We start from the raw sequence: 24,606 nt of genomic DNA on the forward strand, positions 1-24,606 counted from the left end.
CTTCCGGGTCACGTGGCCAGCATGACAAAGCTGCTCTGGCGAGCCAGCACAGCACACGGAAACGCCGTTTACCTTCCCGCTATAAAGCGGTACCTATTTATCTACTTGCACTTAAGGGTGCTTTCGAACTGCTAGGTGGGCAGGCGCTGGGACTGAGCAACGGGAGTGCACCCCACCGCGGGGATTCGAACCGCCGACCTGACGATTGGCAAGTCCTAGGCGCTGAGGTTTTACCCACAGCGCCACCCGTGTCCCTCAATAAAATAAAATACACTCTCCCAAAAGTGGCACTATACGGAATTTATTAGGATCAGCATGACTACAGTTATATACAAAGTGAACTGGGAGTAAGTTCCATTGAACTCAATGGTGCTTTCCATGCAGAAGGTTCCAACTTCAGTCCTTGATATCTTCCCTTAGAGGGCCTTCTGGTAGCAGGACTTGAGAAAAACTCAGCCTGAAGTCCAGGATCAATTGCTGCTTATCCAAGTAGACAATACTGGGTTAATAGACCAATAGTCTAAGGACACAGGTTATCGTTTTCCTCTCCCACTTGGCAGGGTAACATACTTCTCCCAGATATACCAACTAAATAGTTAGGAAGGAAAAGATGTACAAACATAACTGGAAATCACTTCACAAACCTATGGAAATGTCATCATCTGTTGTAGTTGTGTAGGAAGTAGACCATTCTAAGTTGGGGTGAGCCTGGCCTGGGTAGATCTTATAGAGAGGAGGAACATATGCTTTGGAAAAAGGTAGAGATATGTTTCCTAAATTTCTGCCCCACAAAGGCATAGATCACAGGGTTGATGCAACAGTGGATCGCAGCAATTGTCTCTGTCACAGAAATGGCTACAAATAACTTGTTCTCAATATTATTCTCTGAGTTAGATGAAAAAAATGAATCTTGAAAGGTCCGCAGCAAGAGGGCAATGTTGTATGGCATCCAGAAGAGGAAATAAACAATGATGATCACGGCAATAAGCTTGACAGCCTTCTGCTTTCTCTGATTTCTACCCTTAATCAAAATCATGATAATCCACATGTAACAGTAGATAATGATGACTGCAGGAATGGCTAAGCCCAAAATGAACTTCATTAAAGTTAGAAATTGCTTCCATACTTTTTCATTTTCTAAGGGATAATGAATGGTACATTCGTATGTCTCATTTGCCTTTTGAACATGGTGAAATACAAATTCTGGCACAGAGGCTAATAAGACCACCACCCAAGTGACGACGCTTGTGAGGGTGCCATAGGTGATCGTCCTGGCTTTTAATGCAAACACTGCGTGGACGATGGCCAGGTATCTATCGATAGTCAAAAGGATTATGAAAAAACTTCCGCTGTAGAAGCCTACGTAATAGATCCCAGAGAGAATTTTGCACATTGCATCTCCAAATACCCACTCGTGCCCTGCGTAATAAGCCCAAAATGGGAGTGAGAAGATGACAAGCAAGTCCGAGATGGCTAAATTGAGCAGGTAGATATCAGTCATGCTCTTGAGCTTCTTGTATCTGATCAGGATCAGCACCACCAGTGAGTTGCCCAACAGGCCAAATATGAGCACCAAAGAGTAAAACGGTGGCAGAAAATTAGTTGCAAATGCTTCCACAGCATGGCTGTAGACTAGGCCTGCATCAATATTATAGTCAAAAGTTGTTGTTATCCCATAATCTGGCATCATGGAAGAATTGTTCATCTTCTCAGTCAAGGAATAAGAAATACCTACATGATACAAGGGACAACAATAAAATATGTAACTATGTATCTTAATAAGTGATGATCTTGAGTATTTAGTCTGCTGAAGACAATCAATATGAAGCCTAACAGGCTAGGTATTAACAACAAAGGTTAAAGGAGTGAGAGATATGGAATAAACTGATTTTAAAATATAGGCATACAGTAACCCCCCAGTTTACATGAGGATTACATTTTGGGGGTTGCACTGAAAACCATAATCACATATAGTCAAATATGTGTGACTATATAGTCACATTCAGTCGTACCTTGAATCTCAAATGCCTTGGCTCCCAAACAAATTGGCTCCCGAGCGATCAAATTTCAGAAGTGAGTGTTCCGGTTTTCGAACGTTCTTTTGGAAGCCGAACATCCAATGGGACTTCCATGGCTTCCGATGGGTTACAGGAGCTTCCTGCAGCCCATCAGAAGCTGTGCTTTGGTTTCCAAACATTTTGGAAGTCGAATGGACTTCCGGAATGGATTCAGTTCGACTTCCAAGGTACAACTGTCAAAATCACATATAGTCTGTGGTGGGTGGGATTGCCAAAATTATTTTTCCCTGCCCCTTTTCCACCCCTTTAAAAGATTTTTATTTTTATTTTGCAATGTATGTAAAACTGAAAGTGCACAAGTTAAATGTGTATAAATTGTGGACTTACTGAATAATCTGGCCACCTTCTTCTCCTGAATGTCTTCACTGGTACCTGGGAAATTGCCTTTTACTGAATCAGAACATTGGTCTACCTAGTTAGCTATTATCTACACCATTGGCGTAGTGTGGGGGGTATGAGAGGGGTGGTTGCTTTGTGTGCATTTTGCGGGGGGGGGGGCTGATTCTCGTGCCTCTCCTCCTGGGCTGCACAACCTGTTAGGGAGCCGCCACTGCTGCCCAGGCACATCGCAGCAAGCCCCATGCTTGCCTGCCCTTGGGGTTTTCTGGGCCCAGAAGCCCGGTCTGGCCTCACTGCTGCATCACTGGCAGAGGCCGTCAACCACGGATGCGCTTGCTCCCTTCCTGGCGCCACGCTCCTGGTGGGAGCAGCCCAGACCCAAGATGAGCAGGCATGGATGGAGGGGGCAGGCAAGGGGCAACCCCCGAGTGCAGCCCTGCCGGTGCTCCTCTCTGCGGGCTTCACCAAGGGCCACGTCAGCCGGTCAGGCTCCCCTCTGCGCAGGCAGGCAGGTTGCATACCCCAGACGTCAGCAACCCTTGCTATGCCACTTTCCAAAGGTGAAGATGGGTCCCTCAATCTCCCTCAATCTCAACAAAAGGGACCAGCTGAGAACTAGAACAAACTTTCCATTCCTCGTTGTCCTCTGCTCCTTTTGTTTTTCATAGGGCACATGGGACTTTTCCTTACCATCACACCCCCTTTGCCTATTTCGGCTCTGCAGTCCAGTAACCTTCAGATTCGCTTTTCACCTCAAACACACTCCCCCAATTCCTTTGCCACAGCTTCTGCATGTTGGCTAGCAAAGGACAGGACCATGGACGGGGAAAAAATATAAACCTTCAATTGGTGGCCCCTTTTCTTTGTCCTGTCATGAGGGTGAGAGCTCAGAATGTGACAAAGATAGGGAGTGTGAGGGTGTTGTTTTAAAGGGGAGATAAAATGAATTTCTGCCACACTTTAAACCTGTGATACAGGCAGCATGAAATTAATAGCACATACTCCCAGCAAGTAACTGCGTTTAGGACTAGGGTGTTAATATGTACTTAGTCTTACATTCCCTCCTTCAAATTTACACTATGGCTATAATCTATGAAAATTGTCACGCTACTTTAAATGGAGTTCCTTTGGAAGAGAGGCATTGATTGTGAAACCACTCTGGGAAGTCCAGTTCTGTGAAGGGAATAGCGGTCTTCTAACAGATCTCGGCACCCCTAACAAATGACAGTTTCCAGGATATTTGCGGGGAAGTCGTGACTGTTTAGAGTGGTGTAATACTGTTTTAAATATATAGGACAGGTGGAGCCCAACTTATTCTAGGGGAACTGTATTGATTCAAAATATAAATCACATCATTTAAGGACCTTCTCAATAAACTTACTCCCTATGAACTATAGGATGCAGCTATAAATTCTATGCTCACTTTGAGATATAGATGTAGATGTTGATTCAGATAGAATTAGATATACAGATAGAATTAGATATAGATAAGATTAGTAGATTCTGGGGCAGGAAATGAAATATGACATGCTAGACATGTCAAACACTTGTAATCAGTTTTATTTTCTTCAAGCCCCCTCCTAATCCCAGATCCAAATGAGTTTTTCCACTGATACTGTATTCAAATAAAGATTATTTTGGGCTAGCACACAAATGACTCTTTCTGAGATATTTCTTGATCACACATTTACTATGCTTTATACATTTAATGGTGATAATAACAGAAAAAATGAATACTCACCAATCTGTGTTTCACACTGATGAGAAGAAAGTCACTGATTTTGTGACAAAGCAAGATTCTGTGCCTAGATTTCAAAAGGATTTATCCTTTCCTATGCTGGAAATGAATGCTTAGTAAGAAGTGAGCGAAAAATGTCTCGTTTTCTGAAAATGACCTCACTGAAGGACCATTGCATATCCCTTTCAGTCGCCGTGTTCATGGAGACTGCCAAGCAATGAGGTTTGATCCAGGTGTGGATAACCTGTGTTAATATTATGCAGGTCTTGTGCCATCGGCTTTGCCCAAAGACCAGCTGTATCAGACACCTCCTGCTTCTGAATTGTGCCAGTTGGCCATTAGAAGAACAACAGTTTAAGAATTGGTAGAGTCAAGTTTGAGTTTGTCATCTTCCCTCCCATCCTTTTTCCCTTGTGTATCTTTTTTCTTATTATTATTATCATTATTAAGATTGTATGCTTGCAGGTAGGGACTGCCTTGTTTTAGTTGCTACACAGGGAGCCTTTGGGGCTCTAAATAATGAATAATCCAATGTAGGAGTGCAAATATCCAGAGTGTGGGATCAGATGGGATTACAATGAGGAATTATAAAATATGCATCAAGCCATTGTGTCCACTATGAATGCATTGTGTTGACTGGCTTTGATACATTGACAACAATTTCTGATCAAATCCCACAACCCTCTGCATCTCTGGCCATTTCCTCTACTGCCCATTTCTCTCTCTTCACAAGTCACTGACACAGCCCAGTTGCTTCGCCAGGCAGGCTCCTGGGTCATCAAAGATAGTGGGCAAGCTTCTTTGAAGTAGCTTTCTAATATGTTAATCCTAGGGTGTTAATCTTAGGGCCAGGAAACAGATCTCACATGAAGGTGATAATGATTGTTGTCCTCCTGGCCATCCTTATCATGTATATTGCTTGTTTATCACCTCCGGGTTGCCAAATGGACTCCTTTGTAGTTCTGTTAATTAGTTTTGGTGGTTTAACTTCTCCCTTCGTGGGTTTGTTGAAATGCTCAGAAGAAATCTGATTGGTTCTTTCGAACACTCTGTAAAAAGTTCTTTTGTGAATAAAAGGACCTGGGCCGAGGGGGCTAGAGGCACAGAGAGAATATTATACGCACCCTTCCCAGAGTCTTGCTGGTTCAAGCTCTGTGTTCTTATTATTCTTATTCTGTATTCTTATTAATCAGAGTTCAATCATTCCTTTACTTTGTGAACGCCTCAATCCAATCAAGTTTAAAACATTCCTTTTGCAAACTGATCCTGTCTTCTCCTTAAACAGGAACATTATTGTTTTTTGTTTATTGAATTTATATACCACCCTTTACCCAGGGGCCTCAGGGCAGTTCACAGAATAAAATCAAGATATAAATCTACAAAATACATAATAAAAACGGATCAACCAAAGGCCCAGTTAAAAAGGAACATTTTTGCCTGGTGCCTAAAGATGTGTAATAATGAAGGCACCAGGAGAACTTCCCCGGGGAGAGCATCCCACAGATGGGGAGCCACTGCAGAGAAGGCCCTGTTCTCGTGTTGCCACCCTCTGGACATCTCGAGGAGGAGGCACACAAACATTCCCATGTGGACAACCCAACCAGGTTTACCAGCTTCAGTGAAACAGTGAGGCTTATGTCTAACATGAGTGACAACAGATACAGCAGAAGGGATAGAGAGGATTTGGGCACACAGTTGAGCACATACGTTGCATTTGGAAGGGTTCAAGTTCAATCCCCGACACACCTAGGACTTATTTTTATAATATAAAAATGCGTAGTTAGCTTGTAAAAGTGTGACATTCCGGGATCAGATCAGAAACCGGGATGGCTTCTCTAAATCAGGGACGTCCCTAGAAAATAGGGACGCTTGGAGGGTCTGAGACCACACATTGTACACAAAGATCTGGAAGGAAGCCACAACAGCCATTGCTATCTAAAAGTAAAGAAGTCATAGTTGTGAGTGAAGGAACCTCTGAGGCATGGAGAGAGGCAGCAAGGTGCTTTGCCCTTTCCTTGCGAACTGTTTTTCTGCTCCAAACGGCCACCTACTTTTTCTTTCTTAGGGCTGCCATATTTCAAGACCTAAAAATCCCGACGCAAAAAGTAGTTGAGCTTTCTTAGGGCAATCTCCAGATAGCACCACCGCCAAGCCAGAGCCGCCCATTCCTGAACCTGAACCAGAGCCCAGGTTGCCCCAAATTCCAGGACATTTACCTTAAAATGTAAAAATTCCCCCTGGATGGGCGTGTAGGACCCCCCAAAAGAGGACATGTCCAGGAATCCCTGGGTGTATGGCAACCCTATTTTTCTCCACCACTGGATTCCAGCACAGGTTTATGAGGAGAATCACACTACCTCTGAAATTCCGTGCTGGGTTTTATATCTGTTTTTGGCTGGAGGCTGCTCCTCTTCTCATAGACAGTAAGTGCTTTTTAGTGTTCTCTTCTACCATATTTTTAGTGCACCGAATGGAAATGTTAAAGAGCAGAGCACTAGTCTGTGAAAATTCAAACCTAGACCTCTACCAGAAGCAAATACTGTATACTTCTAGAAGAATAACAGGGATGTGCTATAAGCCAATCTTTCAGTGCCTGACTTTTACATACCCTATGCTTTTTAAGACAGGATGAATAATCTTAAATACATTGATGGCTGTGGGGCTTCTGTACCATACTTAGTTCTGGCAATACTGATAGTACCTAGAGCTTAGATTCAAATGTTCATGGAAATGCAGCCAGCTCTTCCATCGCTACTTCCCACTTAGTGGACATGTTGCTTTGTCTGGTCTCCTCTGCCATGAGCCAGCCCCCTTCCTCCCTTTCTTTCTTTCTTTCTTTCTCTCTCTCTCTCTCTCTCTCTCTCTCTCTCCCTTCCTTCCTTCCTTCCTTCTTTCCTTCCTTGCCAACCTTTGTGTCTTACTGTCTATTTGTAATGTTTCCTGATTCTCCAGAGGTCAGTTGGTTCTTTTCTGCAAGTCCGCCAGTCCACAGTTAGTCCTTCATTTGAATCCTGTATATTTTACTCCGCAAACTCCCTGGCCAAAGATTGTTTATATTCTAGTCAGGATCTTCTGTCCACTTACTGACCTTATTGAGATTTGGTTTGATGATAGAATAAAGTTTTATATGCACAAATGAGCAGGAGCTTTTTAAAAAAATAAAATGAAATTCCGTTCTGGGGAGGGAAGAAGATGGGGGCAATTTTCCTGAGGGTTAACTATTTTCCCTTTCACTTGGCGGAAAATGGCTTGCTCCCAAAGCTGAGGCAGGCATGGCAAGTGCAGTCTTGGCATCGGTGATCTCAAGGTTGGATTATTGCAATGCTCTCTATGTGCGGTTTCCCTTGGGTTAAATTCAGAAGCTGCAGCCTGTGCAGAATGCAGCAGCTAAATTGTTGACTGGGGGATCTGCTCTCACCGATGGAATATGTTGAATTGGTTTGTGGAAAAAACTCCCACAAATGTACGTTTTTCATTTTGTAAAGGCATAAATCTCCCGAGAGTGTCTTCCTACATACATCCCTTCCCCATCCTCGTTAAAAATGAAATAAAATTATTTAGCATTAAAAAAACAACAATTTTTATTAATTTTTTCAGTCAAAATAAACATTTTACATAATATGATGTAACAATTGACTTCCCTCCTTCCCCTTTCATGGTTCATTTTACTTATCATCATTCCTGCATATTTTACTATAGCAAATCTAATCATTTCTCCATTTTACATCCTTCAAATATTTACCATACTGTTGAATTTATCTAAACACTACCAGCGTTTTCAATTGTACACAATTGTTTTCTAAATATTCAGTAAAAAAGTTCCACTCCTCTTTGAATAAATATTCTTCTTGCCCTCTTATTCTATGTTAAACCTGCTGCTTCTGCAAATTCTATCATCTTAAGTTGCCAGTCTTCCTTACTAGGGATCTCGCTCATTTTCCATCTTTGGGCTAGCAAAATTTGAGCTTCCGTGGTGTGTGGAGGTGGGGGTGGGTGTATATGCATGCACTTTGTTTGATTAAAAAACCTCTCATTACCGCCTTACTGGCATCCCAAACCATGTTTAGATCTGTTCCTTTATTAAGGTTGAGGTTGAAAAATTCTTGTAGGGAACATATTCGCTTATTAACAATTTCTATATGATGTAGTATTGCATCATTTAGCCTGCCATGGTCATCAGAATACCATTGTGATCTGATAACGTCCTTGGTTGGATCTCATCCTTTTTTACTCTAGTTGTCAGGTCTTTCAAAGCCCATTACAACTCTATTCTACTTGAAGAATTGTTGCGTTTGAGAAAAAAGTGGATTCCCGGACCAGTGGGTGTCTGAGACACCAAATATCAGTTAGATCCATGTTGGCCACCATGTCGAAAAAAGCATTAGGTAGTTTCCCTTCTTTAGAGTCTGATTTTCTTATAGATCAGTCTAAATCTAGGGACACCACACCCTTAAAGTCACCCATCATTATTAATTTGCCATCAAATATCAAAGAGTTTTTCTTCTATAGTTTTGAAGAATTCAGCTTTCTGCTTGTTAGGAGCATATACCGGTAATTAAACAAGCAAAGAAAACCATTATAGTCTACTCTGATCAAGGAGTATCTTAATAAATAGGAAAGAAATTTAATCAATCATCCACAACATGCTTTCATTTCTGACAGCAGCTATCAGACCGTTCTGAGCTGTCCATATCCTTGTGGCCAAATGTCTTCTTTGACCTCATTAGTGGGAAAAGTTGAAACGGGATTTCTTTCTCCATGTCGATTAACCTGGTGAAATGGTTTGAAAAGTGTATTGGTTTTCAGAGACAATAGAATTTGATGTAATTTATCAGAACTGAACATGAGCTTCTATCAGGAGACAAGTACTGGCACCTCCACCAAAAGCACCGCCTTTTGGAAACTTAGAGGAGATATGATAGCTATCTTCAGATATTTCAAGGGCTGTCATATGGAAGAGGAAAGAAGCTTGTTTTCTCCTGCCCTGGAAGCTAGGACTTGAACCAGTTGCTGGACCACGATTTCTGTTCTCATCCTGAAGCGAAGTTCTTAACCTGAAGCACTATTTCTGGGTTAGCGGAGTCTGTAACCTGAAACGTATGTAACCTGAAGCGTATGTAACCCGAGGTACCACTGTACAGGGAGACCAGGCAGTTTCAGTGCCTGTCCTGTAACAGATGGCTGGATGCAAATATTTATCTCACTAGTAAGGTATACATGGGGGTTGTGCACCAGACTGGGCTGAATCCAGAACTGAATGGGGCCTATTCTGGGGGATCCATGGTTCAGCTGAATCAGATGGAGGCAGCCCCGGATTGCTGTGGGTCAGGTGAGGTGAACCAGAGTGATCCAGGACTGTCAGAGGGTGGGGTGTTGGATGAGCAGAGGCAAGAAGAAAGAGGTTGGGTAGCAAGAAGGAGAAGCAGTGAAAAGGCCTAGGAGGAGAGAAGATGGATGTCCTGGGCTGACTGTATCTTCCCAGGAGAAGTTAGGGGTGGGGTGCCCTTGGGTGCAGGGTGCAAGCTGCTCCTTCTCAAAGTGGCTTTCCCTCCCGATCTCTCCTGCTGCCTGCCCACACTCTGCAGCAGAACCCACACGAACGTCCTTCCCCACACGGAAGCCACTTGTTCAGAAACGACACACTGGAGCAAACCCCCTGCTCTCGGCTGGAAGAGGGCAAGGAGACACAGCGTCTCCCAAGTGACCTAGAAGCAGCCTGGCATTAAAACAACAACAACCAGCTACACAAGGAAAATCCTGCTGCCCATGCAAACTCTAGCAGATGGCACTTTGAAATAGGTGAGCTCCAAAATCCCAGTTCTTTATTTAAAGCAATCTTTATTGTTGAAGTTTTATCAGGCAGCGGGATTATTATTATTATTATTATTAATCCAATGCAGAACAAGAATATCTTTAATAATAATAATAATAATAATAATAATAAAAAGATTTCAGGCAGGATCTCTCTCAGTCCCACCAGGAGATGCTGGGGACTGAACCTGATGACTTCTGCATGCTAAGCAGTTGTTCTACCACTGAGCTATGGCCCTAGCTCACAACATTGCTGTCAGGATAAAATGGAGAAGGTGGAGGCAGAAGTATATATGCTCTGTGGAGGAAAGGTGGGATAGAAGTATAAGAAGGAATAAAGTATGTAAACTAGCCTATAAGTGAATAAACTACAGTATATTTTTAACTTACTCTCCTAATAATTTGTATATAAATTCTAAAAGTGGCATATAATTTTTGTTAAATAAAAAAAGAGGAAATGTTCAGACTTTCAAACAGTATGTTATGCCTGAGCCTTCATTGCTGAAACTCCCAACAGCATTTTCATGCTCACAAACACCTGATGAAGGCTTTAGGAACCATTGTGACGTAACCCATTCAAGCAGATTTAAGGGGCAACAGGCTGTCAAGAGTGGCAGTAGTTGGGGGCTCCCAGCTATTGAAAAGCCACATAGAGTCTTTGCATACTGCCTGAGGAATTAATTCCTTATTTAACGTTCCTACTTGCTGGATCGATTTAACAGGACTGGAGCTAACATTTGCTTGGATTTGGCCCCATTGATAGGGAACTGCCTGCTGCGTCCTCTGCTTTGAAGTCACCCTGGTCTTTGGGCCTCCAGCACCTTCTTCAGCATGTCCAACCCACCTAAGAGGCGTATGATACTGGTGTTCCACTGGGTTAGGAAGACGCCCCTGGCAGAGAAGCCGTGCTCTACCATCTCGGCCAGACCTTCTGCCTCTGCACCGGCTTGCAACACTCCTCACATTTCCCCCTACTTCACGAGGAGCAAGACACAACCCGCTCCGCTCCGGAGGTCCAGCAGGCGCAAGGTGCTGCGATTTCCGAATCTCACCGACCCCAGGTTTTTAAGATCGGTCATTGGCAGCGTTGGCCGGAAGAGAGCCCACAGGCGTGGCAAGCCAAAGAAGACTCCAGCGGAAACAGGAAAAGGGGAAGCGGCCTACTGGAGTTGCCATTGACAACCACTCCCCCACTTGAACGGGCGGGCCCCTTCTGGCCCAGCATGCTTTGTGCGCACCCAACATGGCGGCGCCCAGCCCCAGCATGTCCCGACTGGCGCCCGCTTTCCCTTTCCCATTCTCCGCCTCGACGGCTGGGGCTGAAAAACCCACGGAGGGGCAGCCTCTGCCGGCCGCTGAACTGAATAAGAAGAAGCCGCCCTGTTAGGCCTGCACGGACTTCAGGAGTTGGAATGTTGTCTAATATTGTCTTTATTACTGTTCTTTTTGTATTCTTGCCTTGTTTTTTTCTTTTTTGAGAATCAATTAAATAAATAATAAAAAAAAACAATACCCTGGACCATTCAGCAATCCATGGCTTTGTAGGAGAGGAGGAGGGTGGCTGCTGTCACAAAAATGGTGGAGAGTAGTAAGAGAAAATTCTGCAAAGTGGCCTTTTCCCTTTTGGGGAGAGAAAATGAAAAATCTCAGGCATTTTCTTAGAAAAATTTCCTTTGAAAATCTAACCTTTGTTATCATGGTCAATGATCATCATTAAGAAACTGGGATAAAACAACTCTAATTTGCCTTTGATGTGTTTATTGATAAATACTAATTCTGCATTGGACTGCCACTTTTCTTGGTCGTTGGCTGTATTCCCAAGCTTTTAACAGCAGGCTATCATGCAGTAGTTAAGCACTGGAAGTGTTCCCAATTACTTCCACTCACTCTGCCAATTTCCAGGGTCTCAACCTCTGATTGTCATGCATTTCTTCTTTTACATATAAAATATTTTTAAAAACATACATGATTGTAACATTCATGTGGATGGTAACAAGTGCAGTTATTATAGCCTGTACGTATAATCCAAAGGAAACAAGCAAACTAAAAGAACCTGCAGTCCATAGAATCAATTCAGTGTCATACATGTAAATACACTCAGTTATAGAACTAGGATTAATAAGGCATTGGCTGGCAAACATGTTTGATGGGGGAAACTCAACTATGAAGCTGAGTCAGGAACTGGAAATACAAGGCGAAGTGAGAACACTGGCAGTCCTGTGTCTGCAGCCTCTCATTCTAAATGTACTTCGAACAGCTAGACTGGTGACTGGGAGTGGCCACCGGGACCACATAACACCGGTTCTGAGAGATCTGCATTGGCTCCCAGTACGTTTCCGAGCACAATTCAAAGTGTTGGTGCTGACCTTTAAAGCCCTAAACGGCCTTGGTCCTGTATACCTGAAGGAGCGTCTCCACCCCCATCGCTCAGCCCGGACACTGAGGTCCAGCTCCGAGGGCCTTTTGGCGCTTCCCTCATTGCGAGAAGTGAGGTTACAGGGAACCAGACAGAGGGCCTTCTCGGTAGTGGCGCCCACCCTGTGGAACACCCTCCCTTTAGATGTGGAGGAAATAAGCAGCTATCCTTTCTTTAAAATACATCTGAAGGCAGCCCTGTTCAGGGAAGTTTTTAATATTTAACGCTGTACTGTTTTTAACACTTTATTGGGAGCCGCCCAGAGTGGCTGGGGAAACTCAGCCAGATGGGCCGGGGATAAATAATAAATTATTATTATTATTATTATTATTATTATTATTATTATTTTAAAAAAAGATTTCAGGCAGGATCTCTCTCAGTCCCACCAGGAGATGCTGGGGACTGAACCTGATGCCTTCTGCATGCTAAGCAGTTGTTCTACCACTGAGCTATGGCCCTAGCTCACAATATTGCTGTCAGGATAAAATGGAGAAGGTGGAGGCAGAAGTGTATATGCTCTGTGGAGGAAAGGTGGGATAGAAGTAGAAGAAGGAATACAGTATGTAAAGTAGCCTATAAGTGAATAAACTACAGTATATTTTTAACTTACTCTCCTAATAATATGTATATAAATTATAAAAGTGGTATATAAATTTGGTATTTTTTTTAAAAAAGAGGAAATGTTCAGACTTTCAAACAGTATGTTATGCCTGAGCCTTCATTGCTGAAACTCCCAACAGCATTTTCATGCTCACAAACACCTGATGAAGGCTTTAGGAACCATTGTGACGTAACCCATTCAAGCAGATTTAAGGGGCAACAGGCTGTCAAGAGTGGCAGTAGTTGGGGGCTCCCAGCTATTGAAAAGCCACATAGAGTCTTTGCATACTGCCTGAGGAATTAATTCCTTATTTAACGTTCCTACTTGCTGGATCGATTTAACAGGACTGGAGCTAACATTTGCTTGGATTTGGCCCCATTGATAGGGAACTGCCTGCTGCGTCCTCCGCTTTGAAGTCACCCTGGTCTTTGGGCCTCCAGCACCTTCTTCAGCATGTCCAACCCACCTAAGAGGCGTATGATACTGGTGTTCCACTGGGTTAGGAAGACGCCCCTGGCAGAGAAGCCGTGCTCTACCATCTCGGCCAGACCTTCTGCCCCTGCACCGGCTTGCAACACTCCTCACATTTCACCCTACTTCACGAGGAGCAAGACACAACCTGCTCCACTCAGGAGGTCAAGCAGGCGCAAGGTGCTGCGATTTCCGAATCTCACCGACCCCAGGTTTTTAAGATCGGTCATTGGCAGCGTTGGCCGGAAGAGAGCCCGCAGGCGTGGCAAGCAAAAGAAGACTCCAGCGGAAACAGGAAAAGGGGAAGCGGCCTACTGGAGTTGCCACTGACAACCACTCTCAGCCTCCTTTTTCCCCCTCTGGCCCAGCATGCTTCGCGTGCACCCAACATGGCGGCGCCCAGCCCCAGCACGTCCCAACGGGAGGTCGGGACTATAGTTCAAGGACTGCTTTTTGCTTTATTGATTTGTAACTAATATTGTCTTTATTACTGTTCTGTTTGTATTCTTGTCTTGTTTTTTTCTTTTTTTGAGTATCAATTAAATAAATAATAATAATAAACAATACCCTGGACCAATCAGCAATCCATGGCTTTGTAGGAGAGGAGGAGGGTGGCTGCTGTCACAAAAAATAGGGGAGAGTAGTAAGAGAAAATTCTGCAAAGTGGCCTTTTCTCTTTTGGAGAGAGAAAATGAAAAATCTCAGGCATTTTCTTAGAAAAATTTCCTCTGAAAATCTAACCTTTGTTATCATGGTCAATGATCATCATTAAGAAACTGGGATAAAACAACTCTAATGTGCCTTTGATGTGTTTATTGATAAATAAAATACATTTGCTGAGGGAGCTGCATTGTCTTTTGATATGTTACTGAACGTAGTTCAAGGTTTTGCATTTAAAACTCTAAACAATTTGGAACCAGATGTCTTAAGGGACTACTTCTCCGATGATGATGATGACGACGACGACGACAACGATTTCTTTACCACCCTATACCCATAGGTCTGGCTGTCATCCACACTCCTCAGATGCAGTACTGAGAGAACTGTATGCCCCAGAGATGTGCTCAGCTTTTACCAAAAACTGGGCTTTTAGTGTTGCAACATTATTCATTACCAGCTGATATTAGGTTTGTGCCCAGTGTCACAATGTTTAGGCACTTTTTGCATATGTTTTTCTTTTAGAAGGTTTTCCCTGAAGTGCGACCCAGACATTTGTGAAACTTCAATCGTACAGCTGTAGGAATGGGTTTTGTGGTTTTTAAGAGTATGCAGGAATGGTTTGAATTGTTTCTAGAATCCGCATTATTTGTGTTTCATCTTAATTTTTATCTGGTGTCTGCTGCTTCGATGGTCTCAGGCTGTGAAGCGACTGATCAAATCTGTATTTATTTATTCAGAAGAACAAGGTTATGGCTGTGATAAGGTATGACCCCCCATAAAGAACTCTCAGACTCGACCTGCTTGCATAGTCTGAGCATCAAAGGGACTGAGCTTGCTGCAGCTCACCAAATGCATCTCTTTGAGCTGTACTAGGCCATATAATAGGGATGCGGGTGGTTCTGTGGTTTAACTTGCCAATCAGAAGGTCGGCGGTTCGAATCCCCGCGACGGGGTGAGCTCCCGTTGCTCGGTCCCTGCTCCTGCCAACCTAGCAGTTCGAAAGCACGAAGTGCAAATAGATAAATAGGTACCGCTCCAGCGGGAAGGTAAACAGCATTTCCGTGCGCTGCTCTGGTTCACCAGAAGCGGCTTAGTCATGCTGGCCACATGACCCGGAAGCTGTATGCTGGCTTCCTCGGCCAGTAAAGCGAGATGAGCGCCGCAACCCCAGAGTCGGCCACGACTGGACCTAATGGTCAGGGGTCCCTTTATCTTTACCTTTTAGGCCATATAATGCCCCTTTGGGATTAATGGAAGCTCGGTGGGAGAGTATGGAGCCTTCATACTGGCAAGAGGATGCTTCTTTCCTGAGCTCCTTTTTGGGTTTTTTAATTGCTTATTAGATTTTCTCTCTCTATAAAAAAATGGCAGTATGTTATGCAAAATAACAATGTAGAAAACCATCAACAACCGTGTAGCGCATTTATTGTCCATGCAAGTAGGTAAGAAGATCCATCTCAATTATGCACATTTTGGTGAGAGGAAAATTCTTGAAGGGACCCAAATTAAGAGTGCCTAATGCAGTTGAAGAAGCAGGAAATCACACGCTAACCAGCTTGCCTCACCACAAAACGGTGTGTGTTGTTGGGGGTTTGGGTTGTGCGCTAGTCATGTTTAGGGAACATATGAAAGGGAACCATATAATGTCAAAGGGGTCGTGTTTCATTGCCTGCCACCACCACCCCTGCTATGCACCCTCTGATGATGTGTTAATGTGACCCCACACTTTCTCAAGCCCCCTTCATGAGAGGGGCTGGGGGAGGGAGACGACTTTCCTGTGCTGAGCAATCTCAAGTCTGGCTGCAGCTAACAGCCATGCTACCAATCTTTCATGGAGAAAAGTAGGGTTTAAACTGCTTTCATTGGCTAGGTGTGCCAATACTGTAACTGGAGTGTGGGGCTGAGAGATCAGCTAATATTGATTGCTAAGGTCCCCATGGAGGACCTTAAGGTCCATAAATAGCAACACCCTAGAGGTCCCGAGCCCTAAGGAAGTCAGATTAGCCTCAGCCAGAGCCAGGGCTTTTTCAACACTGGCTCTGGCCTGGTGGAACGCTCTGTCTCATGAGACCAGGGCCCTGCAGGATCTGATTTCTTTCCGCAGGGCCTGTAAGACAGAGTTGTTCCGCCTGGCCTTTGACTTGGAGTCAATTTGATTCCCTCCCCCCCCCCTTTTTTCCCCCTTTCTCCTCCTGTGATGAGGCTGTATTTAATGTTTTAATGTTGTATTTCACCTTGTTTTTTAAGTTGTATTTCAGTCAACTTGTTTTTATTATTGGTTGTTAGCCGCCCTGAGCCCAGCCTCGGCTGGAGAGGGTGGGGTATAAATATTTTTATTATTATTATTATTATTATTATTAGATGCTACTTTCTCCCACCACACATGGAAAAATGTGCCCTTATAGCCACAAGCTCGCCAACATAGTGGGTTAGTGGTGAAGCTATTTTTTCGCATATGCGATAGCCTCACGGAAGCCCAGTGCCAATGCAATAGAAGCTTGAGTGAAGCTTCTTGTGTAGATTCAGGCAGATTCATCTATTTGTATACCCAGATCACCCTCACAAGCTCCTCAGTGATGGTCCCACAGAGATGTTAAACAAATAACTTGTACAACAAGGGTGCTAATATCTTCAGATGCTCAGATGACTGCATTCTCAAATATTCAAATGTTTGAGAATGAAGGTCCTTCCCCCTCATCAGCAAAGCATTCATAGAAGATCTGACTCGAGTCAGGGTTTCTAACTTATCACATCCCTCACACAGAACAGCCCTTGGGTTTCCTCTCCCTGTACTGGAGGTATCTATTGTCATCTCAGAACTGCAGGTGATCAAGAAAAGGAATGGGGGGGGGACCCCCAGGACCTGGTTTATTGTGCCAACTCCCCCACCTCTGAAAAGTCACTCTAAGAAACGGGTTATCAATTTTATGAATAGCTGCCCAGGAATGGCGCAAAAAGGGAAGTGCTTATAAGAAAGGTATTAAAGAAGCTGAATCAAGCTGCACCCATGGGATTGAAGCGGTCCCGTTTATAATTAACATAAATTGCTTTAATTGAACTGCTTGAATTGAATTGCTTTAATTTAACGAAGTCCCCCTTGATCTATACACAGTTCAGTTATTTAATTAGTTCTTGCTTTCCCTCCGTGGTGAAGCTACTTAGAAGCCTCTGTCCCTTGACCATGCAGTTCTCAGGAATTGCTCCTAGCAGAACCCCACTGGCTTCTTGCATGTCCACTCTGGTTAATTACATGAGAAGAACCCTGATAGTTCTGGCCAAAAGTCCATGAAGTCCAGCATCCTGTTCTTTCTCACTGTGGCCAACCAGGGTGCCTATAGGAAGCCTGCAAACAAGATATGAGTGCAACAGTGCTCTGCCCACTTCTGATTCTCAGGCATACTTTCTCCAAATGTGGAGTTAAGAGTACAGTAGTACCTGTGGTTACATACTTAATTCGTTCCGGAGGTCCGTTCTTAACCTGAAACTGTTCTTAACCTGAAGCACCACTTTAGCTAATGGGGCCTCCCACTGCTGCCGTGCTGCCGCAACGCGATTTCTGTTCTCATCTTGAAGCAAAGTTCTTAACCCGAGGTACTATTTCTGGGTTAGCGGAGTCTGTAACCTAAAGCGTATGTAACCTGAAGCGTATGTAACCTGAAGAGTATGTAACCCGAAGTACCACTGTACAGCCATTTCCCCCCAATCCTTTCCCAGCTCTAAAATACATTTTCTGAGGTGAGGTGGACAGAAATGTCTACCATATTCCAAGTGCAGTTACAGCATAGATTTCTATAATGGCATCATGTTGTTGGCAGTTTTATTTTCCTAGCACTGCATTCACTTTTTTAAAAAAATTGCTGTACACTGGGTTGACATCTTCATCAAGTTATGCAAGGTAAAGGTAAAGGACCCCTGGACACTAAGTCCAGTCAAAGGCGATTCTGGGGTTGTGGGGCTCACCTCGCTTTCAGGCTGAGGGAACCGGTGCTTGTCCACAGACAGTTTTCCGGGTCATGTGGCCAGCATGACTAAACAGCTTCTGGCGCAACGGGACACCGTGACGGAAACCAGAGTGCATGGAAATGCCGTTTACCTTCCTGCCACAGCAGTACCTATTTATCTACTTGCACTGGCATACTTTTGAACGGCTAGGTTGGCAGGAGCTGGGACAGAGCAACGGGAGCTCACTCTGTCACGGGGATTCGAACCGCCGACCTTTTGATCAGCAAGCCCAAGAGGCTCAGTGGTTTAGACCACAGCCCCACCTGCGTCCCAACTGGACTTAACTGTCCAGGGGTCCTTTACCTTTACAAGTTATGTAAGCCAAGGTTGGTTATCTCTTCTTAAGGACCAGTGCTTCCCTGCTGGGGTTTCTGTCCTCATCTGTGTTGCCCAGGCTTATTCTCATGCGTAGGCTGCCTTTGTGGTACAACACTATCTCAGCTCTCAACATCCCACCCCAATGTTTTCTCTTCTGCCCTACCCTACATTGTGCTTTGCAGTTGAGACATCACCAGAACACTTCTGGTGGAGTTCGCAAAGGTCTCCCATACATCACAATATCCTGCACGTGTTTTGTAGATCTTTTGGAGGACATTCCTCGCAGCAGCTGACTCCATTGTAGACGTCCAGTCTTTTCAAATACATCAGAAGCTTCCATAGACCATGTGGTAAGGGCAGCATCTGGAAAAGGAGTGTTGCAATGATTCTTTGTCCGAATTACACAAGTTTGCAATTGCAAAACTCTGACTGGAGACCGGAGGTGAAAATAGTGATTTGGAAAGTAACAGATAAGCAAGTACATCCTAAAATACAGTAGCCCAGACACTCTCACATTACAAGACGAAAGACAATGCATAAGATACAATGCAGCATCGTGAGATGACACTAATCCTTCACCGAATATATAAATTCATTGATCAGGACCAAAAGACCTTTCTTAGATGAACTAAAATGGTCTTGAGGAGTCCCAGTATAATTGTTGGCAACCCTTTTTAACAGGCCATGCCACGGCATAAATCCCTTTTGAAAACCTGCTCAGTTTCAAATGTGGTTTTCTATCCTGCTGCCAGTGAGTCAAGAGTGAATGAAACTAACTCACACAGTTGTCTGGATTGTAATCAGAGAATCCAGAGTATTCAGGTGATAATTTCATAGTATTGATGTTATTGTTTCTGCCAGTCTGGTCATCGTAATGTTCATAAACCATTAGCTCATCAGTGTTAATTTTGTTCCTACTTATCAACTTTTTTAAAAAAATTAGATCATGGGTTCAAGGAGAAAGGAGGAATGAGAAAGGTAACTGGGGAGAAGGTAGCTGATGTTGTAGGTGAGCATATACCAAGATTGCAATCACTACTTCCTTTCTTCATTCACCTGGGACATGTACAGGGAGGAAAAGGCATGGATAATGTTAAGTTGTGGGTGAACATATCAGACGAGACAGCAATTCTTCAAACAGCTCTTGTTTATTCACAGGCCAGGACAGAACTGAACTGAAGGGTTCAGTCTGCCTGCTTATATAGAGCTCCAGTACAATGTAACTGTAACAATTTTCTAAAACTATCCAATCACTGAACGTCACTTTCAATCCCTTATTTGCATAACTATCTACAGTATCCCCCTGCTGGCCCAGGATGAGAACTTCAGTACATAACAGATAACCTAACGAAGAGAAGGGTTCTAAATTTCATATGAAATAATCTAACCGCATGTACCCTTGTAGACAGCAAGCTCTAGAATCAGTCTAGATCGTCACACTGAGCAATAGATATAGGTCACAATATAGATTTTACCCTCTGGGGAAAACTCTGGGAAAAAGTAATCTGAAGTTCACAGCATGTTATTCTTTGAAGGAGACCTACTTGAAAATGATTTACAGATGGTATTTAATTCTGAGTAGGCTTGGACAAATGTCGGCTCCCTCAGCCAGTAAAGCGAGATGAGCGCCGCAACCCCAGAGTCATTCGCGACTGGACTTAACTGTCAGGGGTTCTTTAAAAAAAAAAAAAGGCTTGCAAAGGTGTATAAGACTGAATCAGATAAGTGCTGGAAATGCAAAGAGGTTGAGGGAAAGTTCTTTCATATGTGGTGGGCTTGTAAAAGGGTAAAAGAGTATTGGGAAATGATCCATAATGAATTGAAAAAAATGTTTACAAGTACTTTTCAAAAAAAAAAAAAAGCCAGAGTCCTTTCTGTTAGGGATAGTTCAGATTGAAATTCTCAGGTGTCAAAAAAGGTTATTTATGTATGCCACTACTGTGGCCCGTGTTTTGTTAGCCCAATACGTTTAGAGAAGGTTGGAAAACGTTTATTGAATATATGGGAAATAACTGTGTACAGCTGAAAATGCTGGCAGCATTAAGATAAATTCAACAGTGTAAATAAGTTAAGATGGATATAATAATGGAATGCTGAATGGTATAGTTTCTGTGGCACAAGGAGAAGGGGACAACAAAGGACGAGATGGTTGGACAGTGTTCTCAAAGCTACCAGCATGAGTTTGACCAAACTGTGGGATGCCAGTGTGGTGTAGTGGTTAAGAGTGGTGGACTCGTAATCTGGTGAACAGGGTTCGCTTCCCCGCTCCTCCACATGCAGCTGCTGGGTGACCTTGGGCTAGTCACACTTCTCTGAAGTCTCTCAGCCCCACTCACCTCACAGAGTGTTTGTTGTGGGGGAGGAAGAGAAAGGAGAATGTTAGCTGCTTTGAGACTCCTTCGGGTAGTGATAAAGCGGGATATCAAATCCAAATCCAGTGGAAGACAGGAGTGCCTGGCGTGCTCCTGTCCATGGGTTCACAAAGAGTTGGACACAACTAAACGACTAAACAACAATATAGTTTCTGTAAAATATCCAGGGATTTATGATATGTAAAATGAGCCATGGAAAGAGAAGTAGGGAAGTCGTTGATATTTTAAGGATGAAAAAATGAGTGCTTTAAATTGTAAAACAGAAAAATTAATAAAAATAGAATCAGAATGAAAGCAGAATGCTGGGGTCAAGCATAAACAATTCCAGACTGAAACAAACTACATGTGTGCTACAAATGGGTCGGTGTTTATGCGGCCTGATATTGCAACACACCACCTTCTAGAGTTCTTGTGCAATACGGGCGAGCCAGGAAATGACACGCTGCTATTTCACTGCTTGTCTATGATTTGGCAATGTTGATGGTGAACTTCTCCTGTTCCTCTGCACCCATCCACAGGTCCTGAGCATGAAGTCTGCTCAAAAGATCATTTTAATGCAGCTCAAACCCAGTCTTCCCAAAATCCTGACTCTGATCCAAAGGCTTCTTGTACATGTACCAATTTATATGCACACATAGAGTTCCCACACCACCAAGAGTGTACCATGCAATGCAATGTCACATCTGGGCAAGCATTTCCTTAATGCCATAGCCCAATTCCATTCCTGTCACATGCTTTGCTATAGTGCAATGACATTTATTTCCCCTATAATCAATCATCACTCCTCTGGATCATTTCTTAGTGTGAAATTTGCATGGGCAGGAGTAGGGATGGGGGGGGGGGGAGAGAAATTAAATTCAGTTGCATGTGAAGCCAAATCGATCAAGTTTGCACTTTCCGGAACAATATGAGAACCAAAACGCAGCCATCCTACAAAATTCACACTTATTCAAACTTTGTGATAAAGTTATCCAACCAATGTTTTCAAGATGTATATATTAGGGAAAGCGTGCAGAAGAAATGTATAGATTAGTGAAAACAACATATGAAAACGCACTATATAAGGGGGAGGTGCTTGCAAAGATGTGTACATCCGTTAAAACTGCATGTGAAAAGATGTTTGTTAGGAAAAATCCACATTAAAATACTGGCGAATTTTCATGAAGTTGTTGTTTAATGCAAGCTGCTGCAGAGACACGGAGAACTGGATTTAAGATTGAAAGAATGAGCACTGAAATAGACATATTCTTCCAACTTTTCTGCCTGCAGACACCTTGGGAAAGTTTCTTTCAAGCCTTCATTTCAGGACCTAAAGAAATAGTAAGGTGAGCAATCAATTGGGCAGGAGGCCATATTAAGTTGTAGAAACCCTATTTCCCTGATAAGAGCTATCGGGGCTCAAACCGGGAAATTTTGGGTGCTGCGCAGTTGGCCACTCAACTGCATGTTGCAGCATCGGCGTAGGCAGCTTATGATGTTTAGGCCCTTCACTGATATGTGAGTCATTAGTTAGTCAATTGTCATTGGCTTCTCCTGGACAGGAAGAAGGCTTCCTTTTTCCTGTTGCTTGGGCAACAACAGCTCAACCTGAACCCACAATGGCAAAAAAATTGTAGTAGCTTGGTATGCATATCACTGGCCCCACCCACAAGGTCCCCTTGTGTACCAGGTGCATCCACTCCAACCCAACCTTCTCTTACTGAGCAGTAAATGCTGAAGGGGCCTTCTAAGTCCATCCTAAGTAGGGTTACTGATTTGCTGAATGTGTTTGGAAGTGTCCTTCACACCTCTGTGGTAAATGTATGAGGGCATCAGGGTGTGCCCCCTGTGGGGATGTGGGGGGGGGCATGAACAGCACATACCCTGCCTGACACAATTTTTGCCCTTGTGGGTTCAGGTTGACTAGCTGAAGGGGGCTAAGGTCTTCCTGAAGTCTGGCTTGCTTGCCAATCTTGACATCTGGCTTGCTTCTTGATTCTGCCTCCTGGTGTCGCTTTTTCCCATAGCCCTTAGCTCACCTCAGTCTGCAGCTGACAGTCTAGCTCTGACATTTACCAAAGAGAGTTTCGGTTACTAGCAGATTGCCAAATGTATGGGTTCCATTCCGTGCCTGTGTGACTATTGCCAAAGGCAGCAGCCCACGGTCTCCTCCAGTTCTCTTCTGAAAAGCATGTGATGGAATGTCAACACATCCATGAAAGGTTTCCCTGAGACTATTCCATGTCATGGGCTGCTTCTTGTGCAGAAACTTTCCAAGTTGCTAACACAATGCAAATTGTACACCACTACCTTGTGATGGGAAGGGCAATTCAGCACTATCAACTGATCTCCTGCCTTTTTTCCCCTCACTTGAAAGCCTCTCCAATTTTGATCAGTTTTGAGTAGCTCCGAGAATGAAGTCAACCACATATTTTCCCTATGCAATTTTCAGAATTTAAATTGCTCCCTGGAGCTTCTATGGCACTCCAATAGAATATGTGTGTGTGTGTGTGTGTGTGTGTGTGTGTGTGTGTGTATATATATATATATATATATATATATATTGCTAAAGGCTGGGCTGGATGAATCCCTAGCCGGAGTTAAGATTGCCGGAAGAAATATCAACAACCTCAGATATGCAGATGACACAACATTGATGGCAGAAAGTGAGGAGGAATTAAAGAACCTTTTAATGAGGGTGAAAGAGGAGAGCGCAAAATATGGTTTGAAGCTCAACATAACAAAAAAAACACGAAGATCATGGCCACTGGGCCCATCACCTCCTGGCAAATAGAAGGGGAAGAAATGGAGGCAGTGAGAGATTTTACTTTCTTGGGCTCCATGATCACCGCAGATGGTGACAGCAGTCATGAAATTAAAAGACGCCTGCTTCTTGGGAGAAAAGCAGTGACAAACCTAGACAGCATCTTAAAAAGCAGAGATATCACCTTGCCAACAAAGTTTTGTATAGTTAAAGCTATGGTTTTCCCAGTAGTGATGTATGGAAGTGAGAGCTGGACCATAAAGAAGGCTGATCGCCGAAGAATTGATGCTTTTGAATTATGGTGCTGAAGGAGACTCTTGAGAGTCCCATGGACTGCAAGAAGATCAAACCTATCCATTCTTAAGGAATTCAGCCCTGAGTGCTCACTGGAAGGACAGATCCTGAAGCTGAGGCTCCAATACTTTGGCCACCTCATGAGAAGAGAAGACTCCCTGGAAAAGACCCTGATGTTGGGAAAGATGGAGAGCACAAGGACGACAGAGGACGAGATGGTTGGACGGTATCCTTGAAGGTACCAGCATGAGTTTGACCAAACTGCGGGAGGCAGTGGAAGACAGGAGTGCCTGGCGTGCTCTGGTCCATGGGGTCACGAAGAGTCGGTCACAACTAAACGACTAAACAACAACAATATATATATATTGCTAGAATTTCGTAACTAGACATTAGATTAGAAGCATTCCGATGTTGCTGCTTACAAAAAACAGAGGGAGCAATGAGAAAGATCTCAGTTCCTCGCCCCCTCTCTCCAGCAAAACAGCCAGCATGTAGCAGTTTCTGAACCTAATGAATGTTCCACAATGAATGCTCATCACTCTTCTCTCAACAAGGACACCCAAGGGCTATTATCTTTTAAACAGGCTTTTTGACAATGTTGCTATACCAATCTGCATTTAATTAGAGATCTGTGCTCTGTTTACAGCTGTTTTGAATTCAATTTTGCTGGGTTTTGTACTGGGTTTTGTTTTTAACGGCTACCTCTTAGTTGTTGTTTTTTGTAATTCTAAATGGATTGCTCTTGTGAAATTGTTCAGTAATG

At 43.6% G+C, this 24,606-nt stretch overlaps 1 pseudogene across 1 annotated transcript; it reads right to left on the bottom strand.

Annotated features, from left to right (window-relative positions):
* Positions 1-723: 723 nt before the first annotated feature.
* Positions 724-4,440, bottom strand: LOC308459997 (C-C chemokine receptor type 5 pseudogene; annotated as a pseudogene). The gene is made up of 2 exons (XR_013991505.1): positions 4,159-4,440; positions 724-1,731 (listed from the first exon to the last, which is right to left on the bottom strand). The product of XR_013991505.1 is annotated as a C-C chemokine receptor type 5 pseudogene (transcript).
* Positions 4,441-24,606: the final 20,166 nt, after the last annotated feature.

This window comes from Podarcis pityusensis (genome assembly GCF_964106645.2).
Source record: "Podarcis pityusensis genome assembly, chromosome: 12".
Lineage (NCBI taxonomy): Eukaryota > Metazoa > Chordata > Lepidosauria > Squamata > Lacertidae > Podarcis > Podarcis pityusensis.